We start from the raw sequence: 14,890 nt of genomic DNA on the forward strand, positions 1-14,890 counted from the left end.
CTCAACGGGGTTTAGTTCTAGAACTTTAACCATCCTAGTTACAGGTCAATACCGTTGCTAATGACAGAGCGTTTACACATATCCACCTGTGTTTTCGTCCTACAGTCATTTACGCTTCACTTTCAATCACAGTTTATGTTATCAGGTGTCACATAATTTTAATTGCTGACTCACTACATGAATTATTTCAGTCCGGTACTCTTCCGTCCACAATTTATTAAACCATTTTTTCAACCACCGAAATAGATGCTAGTGTAAATACGTATGTAAAACGTTTTGATGATATAAATGTTGTATATGGTTATTTGAATATTATTTTTCTGCTTTCAGAGATGTAAGTCCCCTGAAGAAGGGTTCGCCCGAAATGCATAGGGCTGAAATACAGTGAAAATTGAAATTTGAATTTCATGTTGAACAATACCATGTCGGAAATTGTATGAATGTCAATGAAATTATCAAGAACTTGAATTTGAAAATAAATCATATAAGAAAATTACAACAATTGAATCACCGTTATTTGAAACTCAACAAATAAAAGGGAGTGCTGAGTAAAGGTCGTTACTCCTACGGGAGACAACGCTTTCACAAGTATACATCTAACGTTGGCAACATGTTTAGTTATCAACATTATGGTCACCATTATTTACACAAAACTCTTATCCCACATGCTGTTTACAATTACACTCAATGGGAAAACTGCCCTACACCGCCAAAAGGAAGTTCAAAAACATTTGAACAAACGTTTGCCTATTTTTGCTGGTTTTGACACATCAGATCCAGCCTCATTATAATTGGCTTGCTCCTACACCTGTGAGGAAAAATATGTTAACGAACACCAAGCTGATATATTCTGCTTACTTTATTTCCCAACTGTGTGTACAGGGTTTCAACTTTTGGGAAGACACCATAGACACAAAATCTGTCTGGGGGACAAAAGATTGCCAGGTTCAGAGAACTGAGTTCTTATTCAGAACATGCCTCATACCACATCAAATCATTTTCCTGAATACAACTGTGCAACCTACAATAGCCAAGAAGAAGGATTTTAACACACCTTGCGTTCCCGGGTTTGAGAATTGGCAGCATTTCACACAATACAGTGAGGATGCACTAGATCCTGTGAGACGTAAAGGTTCTTTTAATTCATCAGATCCCAATTGGAAGGGATGGTTGGTTAGGCCTGAGGACACAAATGGGTGTCAATCTAGAATTCTGTGTAACATCTGTAGGGTTTAGGATTAATAGGCCTGATCAGCGATATGTACTATCAGAACATTCTGGGGTGGGGACATCATATAGTGTTGGGAAGTTGTGCTTTTAGTGAAATGACCATTGTCCTTTCTTTCTGATGGCATGGATCTCAGGGATTTCTTGTTGGGTCACCGGAACCCATGTCAAAAGCAATTTTTGTATGGAATATACAACGAGTTGTGGAAAATGTACCTGCAGGAAGCCACTGAGAGGCTGCGCAACAACAATAAGGTTTCTTTGGCTGTGGTTGACAATGGTATACCCACATTAGCATCCAGAATGTATTCGCTGGGCAACATAGTGTCTTCTGCAATTGACCCAATACATCAAGGCATTTCTATTTTACAACATGGACAATCACAACTCCAGTCCATTGTTATATTAAGCTGGATGCTTCAAACACTACATTCTGGCCACGTTACCTGGTGTTGCATCAGTAGTACCGGTCAGTTTTCTGCATATGATCTAACCAAAAGACAGATGGTAATGGCACCTAGAGATGCAAAATATACCATGTTGAACATTGAAAAATTAGACCAATCACCTTTCACTGTGGCTAAGACACCATCCACAGACTGGGTAATCCATGATTACATCACCCTACCGGTCACGACTTTCTAATTCCAGTATTGTTTATAATACCAACAGGTAGGCAGATAGCGAAGCACTAGGGGAGAATATGTGCATGAGTACTGGGAATTACCATTCACGTTTGATGCAGGAATGGGGACACCAAAGTTTTCCTTAGTGGTTCTGACTGTGAGGATGTTTTAAGTGGGTCCTTAGTCTGAAAAGACATTTCTCTTCATGGGGCATGTAATACTTCAGTTGTGAATTTGACTTGTTATCTGAAGGGTTCTCCGGCTGCCGTCATTCATCCAGTCTTCAAGCTACTCTCAGATGGGAGCTATTTGATGCTTAATGATCTAGGCTGCTGTGGAACGGAACCAGGCATTGCTTATTTGGTAACAGTTAATTCCATAGTCACTTGTTGCACACAAGTACAGTTTCCACCTGCCTGCACAGTTAGGGAGGCAACGATATGGCCTTCGATTAATGTTTCCAACATACGCTCTGATTCTCTGAGCAAACTGAAAACCATGCTTTTTCAAAAAGATGTGGCCTTAACTTCTGCCAGAGAGACGTTTGATCTCCAGATTGCAAGGTTCTCGTCTGAGATACATACACTACTCCACACTAACTTCCCGCTGTATTTTGGGAAGCTGGTTCACCATATCTTTAGTATGTATGATATGAAGGGAATAGTGCCCTTTTTTAAATGTATCAGCTTTGGACTTGTTAGCACCTTTCAGACTTATTTCGTTATACCAGCTTTCATGCACTCCGTGTTGGGAAGTGTTTTTGGAGAGCTCCCACTTGTCCTTCTACTTATGGCAGGAATCCTGATTTTAATTTTTCTGCTCCACGATGGACGTCCCAGTTCAATCTGGAATGGAGACAGCACTGCTTGTGCTGCAATGCTGTGAGCGCATGGTGCACTGCTTTGGCCCACCTCTGCTTTGAGAACTGAATGAGCACTGGTTCTTGTCCTTAAGGCCTATTTGGCTTCACTGCATGCAACCTGTATTCCGCTACCTGCTTTGCAGCCACAAATGCATATTAGATCTATGCCTAGGATCACAATTGGTTGCGCCACTGGACATTGAAGTACTGATGGACCCCTTGAATGCCGTGGGTATTGTTGTCCCCAGCGTATTCCGTTGCTGATGAATGCATTCTTCGAGCCACCCTGGGGAGCTTTGGCTCCTAGTGAAATGGACACTGGCTCATCAATGTACTTACAGGATGCAGTCCCTCCCTCAATGGGTGCTCTGGGAACTGAATGGAATCGCCTTTGCTCCATAAACATGCTTCGAGGTGTGCCTCTGGGAAAGTCGTCTGCTGTTGTGGGCAACAGCAATGTTCTGTCTACCACTCAGAACACCTAAATATCTGGCTTTTTCCGTTTGGTGGGAACCATTTGGCCTGTTTTTCAAACTAAATGAATCAGAACAGCTTTTGCTTTATTTTTCTAGGCCCAATGGCTTTCTGAGTGCTTGGGATTTCAAATAGTATAATTACTTTTTTAAGGCTTTTTAAGAATATTTTGAAGCTTGCTTTTAGATGGTGTTAAAGGTGGTTTTAGACATTTTTTAATCCAATTTAATTATGTCCTGCTGACTTTAAGATAGCTTTTATATATTGACCCTTAGTATGAGGAGTGTGTGTTATGTGCCCGGGTTAGGCCCATGTAGGGAAGCAGCTCATTCCTTACATTGTCCTATTTTTCACAATAACCTTTCTGCCGCGACCTTTTGCACATATTTGCGTGCACAACAATGTTGGGTTAGTTTCTCTGAAACTACTTTGTTTACACGTCTAGCTTTGCACAGCATTATCACAATGCCGCAAACATCATGTACAAGGCCCTTCTACGCACAATGTACAAATGTTGTTCTAGCTTCATGATGCGACAGGTCTATTTCTACATATCCATAACATCACTAATCTATACGCACATGGCAAGGCTGCTTTCAATTATAAATAAAGAGCATCCCAAACATTTAGCAGAGGAGGCACTCTAGCTGACACCTATGCTCGTGCATGCTGAGACTTCACCACGCAGCGGTCTGACATTTCCGTGAGGGGTGTCAAGTTTGTTACAAGGACGGGGTCCTACATTCTCTCCCGCCAAGTAATGGGGTTAGATCATCCCTTGGGCGGATTCTTGGCTATAAACCTACACACACTGTAGGTACACTCAGAGTAGGGTTTGCATAGTAGCCTTGTTTATATGCCTGAATATATACACTGTTTTAGCACCATAGTAGAACTGTATCTACTATTTACACTTTTGGTGCTTGTATTCTATACAAGAATAACGTTGGTTCAATAAATATTTTGAAAATGTTCCAGTGTGTATTCTCTATACTTCGCTAAGCACAAGTAAGCACCAATTGACAGAGTGAAAGCTTCTGATCTGTTTCCGCGATCCCTGAGGGGTCAGGGTTGTCTTGTTCAGTGGTTGCCAGAAACCATTTGCTCGCTGGTGAGGATAGGCGGGGTTTACGGTGGCACTGTGAGCGAGCTGGTCTTTAGGCCAACATATTCTACTGGGGTGCCCGTAATCAGTCAAGGCACCTCACCCAAAGTTTGTTGGCCAACAAACACGCAGGTCCTACGGATTAGTAGGAACTACACAACACAGTGCCCCTCTGCTGTGCCACTCCACTAGTCTCTGCGCCACTTTACTGTGCGCACTCCACTCTATTCTACTCTATGCCACTCCACTCTATTCCATTCCACTCTGCCATTCCACTCTACTCTTCTCTATGCCCCTCTTCTCCACACCACTATCTTATAGCTATGCTGAATAGCAGTCATGTTGCTGTATAACATGGCTGTAATACATTTGCAAAGCCAATAGCTCTCATACTGGCGAGACCTATTGGATTTGCCAATGCTTGTTTTCTGTGTATTTTCTAAAAAATTCCTGTGGGAATTAACATGGAAAAACTTTCGCCATCCACCCATTTTCTTGGGACCCCGCTTGACTGAGCACCCCAAAGGATAAAGGAGCTGAGTGCATGAGCTCTTTTTGAATTTTTTTAATTAAAGTTTTGTGAAAATTTTTCAAACACCAAAGTTATTACCAGAAAAAAAAAATACTTATCCCATGGAAAACCTGACCTAATTATAAACACAGTGGCAACGGCCACTGTGTACTATGTATGTATGTGTTGGTGTGTATATATAAGTAGAAAAGCCTTGAGTAAGTCCTGATGTCCCTCCCTCAACAATGGTTATAAATAGTATATTTAACTCTGTGCTTCTGCAATTTGCATGAATGGTTTATGGCATACGGTCTGTTCCGTTGCATTACATATAAACATGTGTTTAGGAAGAACCACAGCACAGTCTCACTGCATAGGTCCTTACTGTAAAAGGGAATGAAGATCCAGAGGATGATGATCCAGATGCTTTTGAAGATCAATACATAGAATTCTTGTAGGAGGTTCTCACTCTGTTGAGCAGGGGAACTGGCTCCATGGAATGAGAGGGTTGAGATGTTACTCCTGTTGTTTTCTTGTTCCCAAGAAAGATATTAGTATTTGTTCTATTCTGTGCCTTTGCGTCGTAAAGGCCGTCCTCTACACGGAGAAGTTCACAATTCTTTTCCATGCAAACATTCTTTTGACTTTGGAACTGGAAAACTGCATGTTATCCTCAGACTTGTTAGCATATTTTGATCTACTGATTCTTCAGTCGCACAGAAGGTGTCAGTGTTTTGTGGTGGGCTCCACCCATTATCATTCGCGGTCCTCCCTTTCGAGATAACATCAGCTCCAAGCGATCGTCAGTGGCTGAGATCAGTTAAAGCATTGGATCACTTTGTTTGCTGCAGGAATAAAAGGGGGCACTGCTAAAAGTAGCCCCAAGTCCTGGATCAAACAACTGAACATCAAAATTACCAAGCCACAAACAACATTCCCTATACAACAAAATCCCAGTCTCTCCCTCAGAAGAAAGTCTTGGGTGCTTCAGACAATGTCTATGGTGACCTGATGTCTTGGAACCTGTGGATGGACAGAGTCCAGATACTGGAGTCTTGGGATCATTAAAAGATCCTAATGGTTCAATTGCCTGGTGATGAGGACACTTTCAAATTAGTGGGCCATTTCCCACTGTGCCCAAAGATTTTCTTTCCTGTAGAGACTTGTTTCATAACCTATTTATTGCTATAGAGATTTTTTAGTGGTACATTATGGTGGGACTAGTCCCAAATGGCCACATCTGAAAAAAAGGGAATATGACTTAATCTGGTAATTTTGTCAGATTCTGGTTTCCTTCTCTAACCAGGGAAACTGATCCACATGCCATGGGTGTAAAGATAGACTTGCTCCTTTGGGGCGGAGAAGAGGTAGATATAGGCACTCTTGTTCACAGAGCAGGTACGGGTGATGTTAACTCACTGTTTTTGATGTTGAGGGTGCAGGCCGTCCACTCTTTCGATGGTTTTACATCCTGTTGGTCAGCTCTGTTGGGTTGCAGAAGCAACTCCTTGATATGCTGTTCCTGAAGCTGTCTGTGTGCCATTCCTTCCAGTAGGTGTGCATTATGCTATATTGGTAATGCCGAACCAACCCAGAGGACATAGTAACATGTTCTTAGGCACCCGCTACAATGCAGCTACCTGAAATAAATAGTTAGTTATGGATTCCTTACCTTAAAATTATCCCCAGGCGTCAGACTGGATCCGGAAAGTTTTTCGTCAGCAGTACACCTGCTCGTCGGAAGGTGGTGTCGGTTGAATCCGCGTTTGTCATCAGCGTCGTGGTTGCCGGGATGACGTCGCGATAGGTACATAGACGCCGCCGTCGTCGCACGCTGACGTCAGTGCCAGCAAGCGCAGATACGGAGAGAGTGGTACCTCCAGTCACTTTTTGACTGACTTTTTCTCAACTTTTGTCCACTTTGTTTTTTTTGGTTTTTTTTAACTTTTCAAAAACCTTTATTGACTTGAAGGAGTTACACAGGGCAAACCGCCCACAAGTCTCGCAGCAATGAGAGGGCTCCGCCAGTCAGTCTGGTTGTCCCAGCGTCTCTTACACGGCCATTTAGCCAACATCCCGAAGGACCGGCGGCGTCTCAATAACCCATTACACACTAGAGCCCAATCATGATCGCAACGTCGAGTGAAGATTACACTAGTCCCCAGTCCATGTAACAGCTCGTAGGTATGAATTAGAAGCATAAACTTTACTACCGGAGCCTGCAAACCTGGCGTAGCCCCTGTAGGTTCCAGTCGTATCACGTACCCGAACCCCCCGCCCCCCCCCCCACGGCGCACATTCACTATCTCCTCATGGCACTCTTCCTCACATGTACGTGTCCTCAGTTCCACTGTCTAGACGTAGCCAGCCATAGCACCCTTCCTCCTTCAGTCTGCATACCACCCTGCATCACACATTCACTCTCCAAATGCCCCCTACTCAAGCGACCCAGTCAGACCTGAATCGTACCCGTACACACTTTCCGCGGGCAATCATCCGTCCCAACCTACGGTCCAGGGACCCTCACAATCGTGCTCACCCGGAGTCCTGATCATGTCCCGTGTCCCCCTCGGCCAAAGTGTGTGTACTGGGCTCCTCCCCCAATGTCTCCCCCCGGCCAGCCGTCTCAGTGACCCCGGCAGACAAGAACGTTCTGTACAACCCCCAAAAGTTCTTGGGGCGACTTTTCGGCGGTAGCAGTTCGCTGTACGTCTCCGCCTGCATGCTGCAGTACAACATATCACTGGCCCACCGTTTCTTAGTGGGGAGTGGCCCTCTCATCCAGCAGATCGCGACGACCCTTCTAGCGATTAACAGCGCTATATCTGTCAGGCGTCGCAGTGCCAATGGAAGGGGCCGGGAGTACCCCAGCAGCGCCAAGGATGGGTTGGGCGGTATCTCTGTTCCCAGAACCTGGCTCAGCTCCCGGAACACCTCCGCCCAGAATTTAGCAATTCCCGGGCAGTGCCAGGCCATATGCATGAAGTCGGCCACGAGGAAATGACAACGCTCACACTCCGCAAATTGGCGGAGCCCGTACCTATGTAATCTTTCCGGGGTATGATAAACCCGCTGCACGTACTTGAAGTGCACCAATCTGTGCCGGCCATTCAGCGATACCTTCTTGGTACTGGCGCAACAGTATTTCCACATCTCGTCGGTGATCTCCATTTGAAGGTCCGTCTGCCAGGCTCGCCTCGCTGCGCCGACCCGATCTGTTCCCATGTCTTGGCTACCCCATCAATAAATAAATACTCCATCCTTGCAATGCCCAACGCGCCCAATGCCTGCAGCACTCCCCTCTCACGTAGCGGGGGGAGCCAAATCGCCCACTCCACCGGCAGCAGGGTGGAGTACAGAAGTGCACAGTCGTGCGCTATCATTAACGCCTGCCAAGCATGATTCGTGGCCTTGAGAGAATCCAATCATCCCACGGTGCGATCAACTGGCTGGAAGACAGTCGCCGGTAAGGGGAGCGGATCAGCAAACAGTCGCTCTAGGATCACATGTGGGACATCCGGGCTGGCGTGTATCCACGCGTGCAGGTGGGCCGCCTGGGCTACCCTGTAATATCTCTCCATGTCCGGGGCCCCCAACCCTCCCATCTCGTATGGTAGGGTTAACACCCTCCACCGGACTCTAGGCTGTTTGCCACCCCAAGCCAGCTTAACTAGGGCTTTGGTCAACTGCTTGAAAAAGGCCTTGGACAGAACGATAGGGATGTTATTGAATAGGAACAAGAATCTTGGCAGAACCACCATTTTCATGATGGCTACTCTGCCCAGCAAAGACAGGGGAAGCCGATTCCACGTCTCTACGTCCTCGACTAGGTTGGCGTATGCCACTCCGTAGTTTTCCCTGAGTAGCACCTCCGGGTCCTTGTGAAGCCGAATCCCCAAGTACCGGACCGAATCTGTCGTCCACTGCAGTGGGTATTCCATCTGGAATGGCAAAGTGACCGGTGTCAGCGGGAACGCCAACGACTTGTTCCAGTTCAACTTAAGGCCGGACAGGGCCCCAAACCTGACCACCTCCCTCAGTATAGAAGAGAGATTCTCCTCCGGGTCCCGGACATATAGCAGCGTATCGTCTGCATACGTGGAAATCCCGATCTTATAGGTGGGAAAATTAATACCTTCGTATCTATGGTACTCCCTGATTGTGCACGCCAAGGGTTCCGCCACTAGGGCGTATAGGAGGGGGGAAAGGGGGCAGCCCTGCCTGGTTCCCCTGCCTACATCGAAGGCGTCTGTAACCCGATCGCCTATTCGCAGCCTGGCATTAGGTCGGTAATATAATGCTCCTAGCATCTGCAAAAAGGGCTCTCCCAGTCCGAACTTCCGCAATACCCGCACCATAAAGGGCCACTCCACTGAGTCGAACGCCTTTTCCATATCCAGGAAAAGGGCCAAGGCTTTGCGCTCTGGGCGCACATGTTGCATAGTTCCCAGTACTGTTTGAATATTATATGTTAGATTTCTGGCCGGGATAAAGCCCGCCTGTTCCGGCGCTACGAGTTCCGGCACCAGCAGCGCCAAGCGCGTGGCCAAAGCCTTGGCATCCACATTGATCAGTGAAAGCGGTCTATATGATCCGCACAAGTTAGGGGGCCTCCCAGGTTTCAAAATGGTGACTAGAAGCGCTTCCCTCATGGTATCCGGCATGCAGCCATCCTGGCATATGTCCTCAAATAACATAATTAGGTGTGGGAGGAGCTTATCCTTGAAGGCTTTGTAAAAGGCCACCGTCAGCCCATCGGCTCCGGGGGCACTGCCTGATCTCATTCCCCCCAGCGCCTCCAGAATCTCGTCCTGCTGTATGGGCAGCGACAGAAATTCCCTCTGCGAGTTGGACAAGAAGGGCATTTTGATATAACTGAGGTAGTCCTCTATTTCCTCTTCCATCTGAGAGGACTTAGATGTGTAAAGCCCAGCATAGTAATCTCTGAATTCGGCAATAATCGCCTCCTCTCCAGTAACCACCGTGCCTGCTGAGGTGACCAGCTCGTCGATGACCAGAGGCTTCCTGCTATTACGCAGTATCCTCGCAAGCAAGGAACCCGGGCGTTCACCCTCCCCATAGGTACGGGCCGTAGCATACTTGCCCATATGCTGCACTTCCCTGTCCGCTTCCCTATTGTACTCAGAGACCAACGCCTGAATCCTAGCTTCCACATCGGGGTCCGCTGGCATCCGATGTTGCTCTTCTAGCTGTGCCAGTTGCGTCTCTATAGTCTTCAGCCTTTGTCGTATGGACTTAAGAACACCGGAGTGCTTGGCCATAGCCATGCCGCGAATATATGCTTTGAATGAGTCCCAGACCGTTTGGAAACTCTGAACTGAGCCCAAGTTTTTATCGAAGAAGGTCTCTATATCTTCCGCCAATTCGCCCCTAAATACCTCGTCTAGCAGTGAGTAAGGTGGCAGTCGCCATGTGAACGGCGGGATACGTTTGACCGAGGTATCCAGTATCAGGAGAAGAGGGGAGTGGTCCAAAAGCATTCGCAGTAGGACCACACACCCCTTAATCACCGGAAGTAGCGACTGTGATGCCAGCCAGTAGTCAATTCTAGTGTGCACGTCATGGAATGCAGAATAGTGCGTATACCCCCCTTTCCCTGGATGTCCGTGTCTCCAGGCATCCACCAAATCAAGTCTAGTCAGTTCCGCCTGCATGTGCAAGGCAGCAGCCGCCGGGCGACGCAACGAATCCGAAGAGCGGTCCATGGACGGGTTAAATGTGAAATTAAAGTCGCCCCCCACACCATTCTGGCGTGTATGTATTGCCGCCAGTGTGCGGCCAGCGTGGCGTAGAACTCGGGGTTGTCATAATTAGGGCCGTAAACGTTAACAACCACTAGGTCATGCCCTTTCCCTACGCATCTGGCAATTAAATAGCGCCCCTCTGAGTCCGCTTCCAGTACCGTCAGCGTCAGATTGGATCGTGGGTTTACCCATGTGACCACACCCCTGGAGTGTGTAGTGAAGCCTGCCGCTGCGCTGTTACCCGCCAAGCCTCTTGCATGAAGCATGTTACTCGTGGGGGGGAGGTGTGTTTCTTGTATAAGCGCCAGATCAATGTGGTGCCTGCGGAGATAATTCAGTACTTTTCTTAGTTTACGGAAATCATTCAACCCCCTGACATTCCACGTCAACGCCCTCAGGGTCATGGTACCGTTATCGTCCTGCGTAGCGCTAGGGTCCGCCATCACTGCGATTACGCGCCATAGAAGCCTCAAAGATAGTCCCTATGCAAAGTGCCACCCGCTGGCAGTCACCAGGCAACTCAGTCCAAACATACAGCAAGAGAACAGAAGACATGTCACTCAGTACATCGTGCGCACCCCCAACCCCCGACCCAAACCCACCCCCCCACCCACAGCCGACCGCCCCCAACCTGGCCAGACAGGACCCCAAACCTCCCCTCCACCCCTCAATACAACAATCACACCCCTCAAACATTCCCCGAACCGGCCCCCGCAGGGGCCCTGCAAGTCAACAGCGCTAGGGCCGAGGTTACCAGGCACTGAAACAAGCACAACCTGTCAACAACCCAGGGTAATGACGTGCCCCCATAGCCCTGCCCCCGCATAGTCATACTGCACGAGCCGCTCTCCATCCTCCTCCATTAGGGCCAGGGGAGTCCCCACAACCCCCACAGGGATCCAAGCCCATCGCCGAGCAGAACAATGCCGATGGCCCCGAGAGGCCTGTGCAACGGATCCACGCCCACTCAAGCAGACTCAGGCAAGACAAGCAAGTGTCCGTAACAGACCCAAGGAGGGCCCCAGCGCCGCAACGCGCTCGAAGCCAGCGAGCCAGCAGCCCACCAGACCAAATACACTTTACCCCACGAGAACCAGTCAATTAGGACCACAGAATGTACCCACGCGCTATATATCAGAAAGGTCTCACCAGGGGGCAACTGCGTAGTCCACGTGTGCGGCCTTATCATTCGCCGCTGTCCATGCAGCTCCAAGTGCCCCAGCCTCCGCCAGAGCAGCACATACCCCCCGCCCAACAAACAAATCCGAACGGCCTGGCCGTTTGCCAAGCCAGGCTACCAACAGCCAACTAGTCCTGCTCCTCCAGATGTGAGGCCTCCGCAAGAGTGTCATCGTGGCCCCTTGGACTGTTCCGCCGGTCCCTAGACCATTCCTTCAAGGATTTCTGCAGTTCCCTCGGGTCAGTAAAGAAATGCGAGCGACCCTGCCTGTTAATCCTGAGTTTCGCCGGGTAGAGCATCGCGTAGTCCAGACCGAGGTCTCGAAGTTGTTTTTTGTACGGTGCGAAATGTCTCCGCTCTTCTTGAACTTTCGCCGTGAAGTCTGGGTAAATAGAGATGTCCATACCCTCAAATTGCAACTTGCATTTTTCTCTGGCCACCCGCAGCGCCACATCCCTGTCTCTGTAATTCAGCAGTTTTGCTATTATCGGTCTCGCTGGAGCTCCCGGCTTGGGGCGGGGCCCCAACGATCTGTGGGCTCTTTCGACTACGAACATGGGAGAGAACACGTCCTCCCCCAGCAGGGTATGCAAAAGTTTTTCCACACACAGTTCCATCCTCCCGGTGTGTGTCGACTCCGCCACCCCAGTGATGCGGATGTTCGATCTCCTCGAGCGGGCCTCTAAATCCTCAGACTTATCCTGGATGACCTGAAGCAATCTACTGAATTGTTTGCGGTCCGCATCCCACTCTGTTTGTGCTTCCTCCACATGCGTGACTCTCTTCTCAGCCATGTCAAGTCGCTCCGCATTCTTGTCCACCCGCTCCGACATGCAGTCCATGCGGTATGTGAGTGCGTCTAGCTTGGCGTCAATTGCTGTCAGACTGCCCTGCAGGCCCTTCTCCATCGCCACCAACATTTCCCTGATGTCCGCGCCCGCAGAGCTCTCCGAGGCCGCGCCACCGGTGGGCGCCTCCGGCCCCGTACTGGTAGGTCCCTTCGTCTTGCGCGGGTCAAAGGAGAGTTTAGGCTGTGTCTTGTCACCCTTCCTCATGGCGGTGTAATGTGTCCGCTGCTCCACCAGGCCCGTCACCCCTGGGCGGGATATATTACCAAGTCTTTGGGCCCCCGGGGCGCCGACGCTGCGAAGTAACGCAAGGGCGTCACCACCGCACCCCCTCCAGGGCCGACAGCCGGGTCCCCCGCAGTAGCTGGGGCCGCTGGATCCCAAACCCCCCAGCGCAGGATCGTACATCAGTCCTCGGCACACCGTACAGCACTCAGTAGGAGACAACCGGCCCGCACACGAGGTCACCCCCACTGCCTGCAGGCCTCGACACCACCACCGGCCCGGGTAGGGGGCAGTTCCCCGGGATTAGTCGGGACAATCACTTCGAGCCAGAATGTCTGCCAGTCTCTTCGCCTCCGGAGCTCCCCGCAGGCTCGCACCCGGCGCCGTCCCCTCCGGCCGCCGGAGAGCACACTTCAGGTCACTGGGCTAGGGGGTGCGCCAACCGCTATGGCACGGAAGCGCCAGGAGCTCCACTGCAACTTCAGGGGCCCAGGGGTACCCCACCCCGCCTGCCAGCGTCCCAAAGAAGGACCAACCTCAGAGGCCGCAGGTCCGCGAAGCCCCACAGCACAGGAGTTCAGCGACCGGCAGAAGTCCCCAGGGCAGCCAGATCTATGCGGCGACTCCACCCGGCCCAAGTCGCCGACCGCGGCAGTCTCGTGGCTCGGTCTCACCCAGGGCCAGGATCAGGACGTAACGGGCGCTCTTCTCCCCCGACGGGGTCGCCTGTGTTCGCTGCTCCCTCCGAAGATGCCCGCACCTCAGCTCCACCGGCTCTCCTCGGGTCCGCAGCCAAGTCCGGCGGACCGGGTCAGCCGCCGACGCCCCAGCCGCACGTCGTGTCACGCACGCCGGGGAGCTCCCCAGGACAGTCCGGGGATGTCGGCCCGGTCCGGCAGGCGCGCCTCCACCCGTTTCTGGCGCTCCGCACGGCCTCGTCGCCGGCAGAAGGGGCTCGCATTCAGCTCCGCTGGGCGCAGAAAGGACTCCCCCGTCCCGTCCGTTAAGCAGCTCCGCAGTTCAGGATCATTAGCAGGATCGTGCGAGGGCTAAGGTGGAGAGCGCAACGCTCACACGTCCGCCATCGCTGCCGGCAAGCTCCGCCCCCCCGTCGACTTTGTTTTTTGAGTCCATCGACTCCTGGTGTACGAGGGATGCCCGGCTTCAAGGCTAGCGGTTCCTGTAACCAACTGATGTCGGTGACGGATCCGCACTGCGTGTGCCTCTACTGCCTGGAGCGCAACCACGACCCCAAGTCGTGCTCCGATTGCCGGACCATGGCCCCGAAGTCTTTGTGGGAGCGGTCCTGAAAGCTCCTCAAAGCCAGGCAGTGGGCTCCGCGTTGCTCGAGGTCCTGGTTGCGTGGGAGGTGGAGGGACCGATCGCAGAGCCACTACCATTCTCCATATAAGTCTTCACACTCGGGGTCAGGTAAGTCAAAGCACAAGAAGTTCTTCAAGATGCTTGTATTTCGTGTTTTTTGAGGGAAGTGCGTGTACTATAGAGACTGTCCACTTCCACAGAAACCTCCTTAGGGAAGTAGTTCTTGAAAAAACACAGGGAATTTCCTTGGATCACTTAATATTCCTACTTTATTTTTGAAGGTGGCTGGCTTCAAGGTGATTGAGCTTGTGACACAGAAGAAGCACTATTTAGTTTACAGTTCTGGGAAACTTTGAATTTTTAAATAACGTATTTGTACCCCCATTGCATAACTTAGAAAAGGCACTTGGCACTCAGTCTTCTATGGATTCCAATGCATTTTTGTCCATGTCAACTTTATTATTTTGCAAAAGACTTTCCAATGGAGCTATTTCTATCCATCAAAGTCAGATCTAGGGTAGCGTACATTTTGTAAGGTATTTACTTGGCCTAATCCATTTGTACGTTATGAATCCCAACACTTGAGCCATGTGTTTCTCAACCAGTGGCAATTTGAAGTTTGCCTGTTTGTAGTGGATGGATGGAGCTGCATGTTATAGAAATGTCTCAACTGGGTCCTTTCAATCTCTCCCAGAACAGAATGTGTAGTTGAGCTTTATTTCCTTTGTATTCTTGATTAAAAAA

The 14,890-nt window shown here is 49.8% G+C and overlaps 1 protein-coding gene across 4 annotated transcripts in view; it reads left to right on the forward strand.

Moving 5' to 3' along the window:
* Nucleotides 1-14,890, forward strand: part of LOC146832794 (TGF-beta receptor type-1-like) — a 1,867,988-nt gene that overhangs the window by 1,198,924 nt on the left and 654,174 nt on the right. The gene's annotated exons all lie outside the window — the stretch shown is intronic.

Source organism: Triturus cristatus, chromosome 5_1 (assembly GCF_964204655.1).
Source record: "Triturus cristatus chromosome 5_1, aTriCri1.1, whole genome shotgun sequence".
Lineage (NCBI taxonomy): Eukaryota > Metazoa > Chordata > Amphibia > Caudata > Salamandridae > Triturus > Triturus cristatus.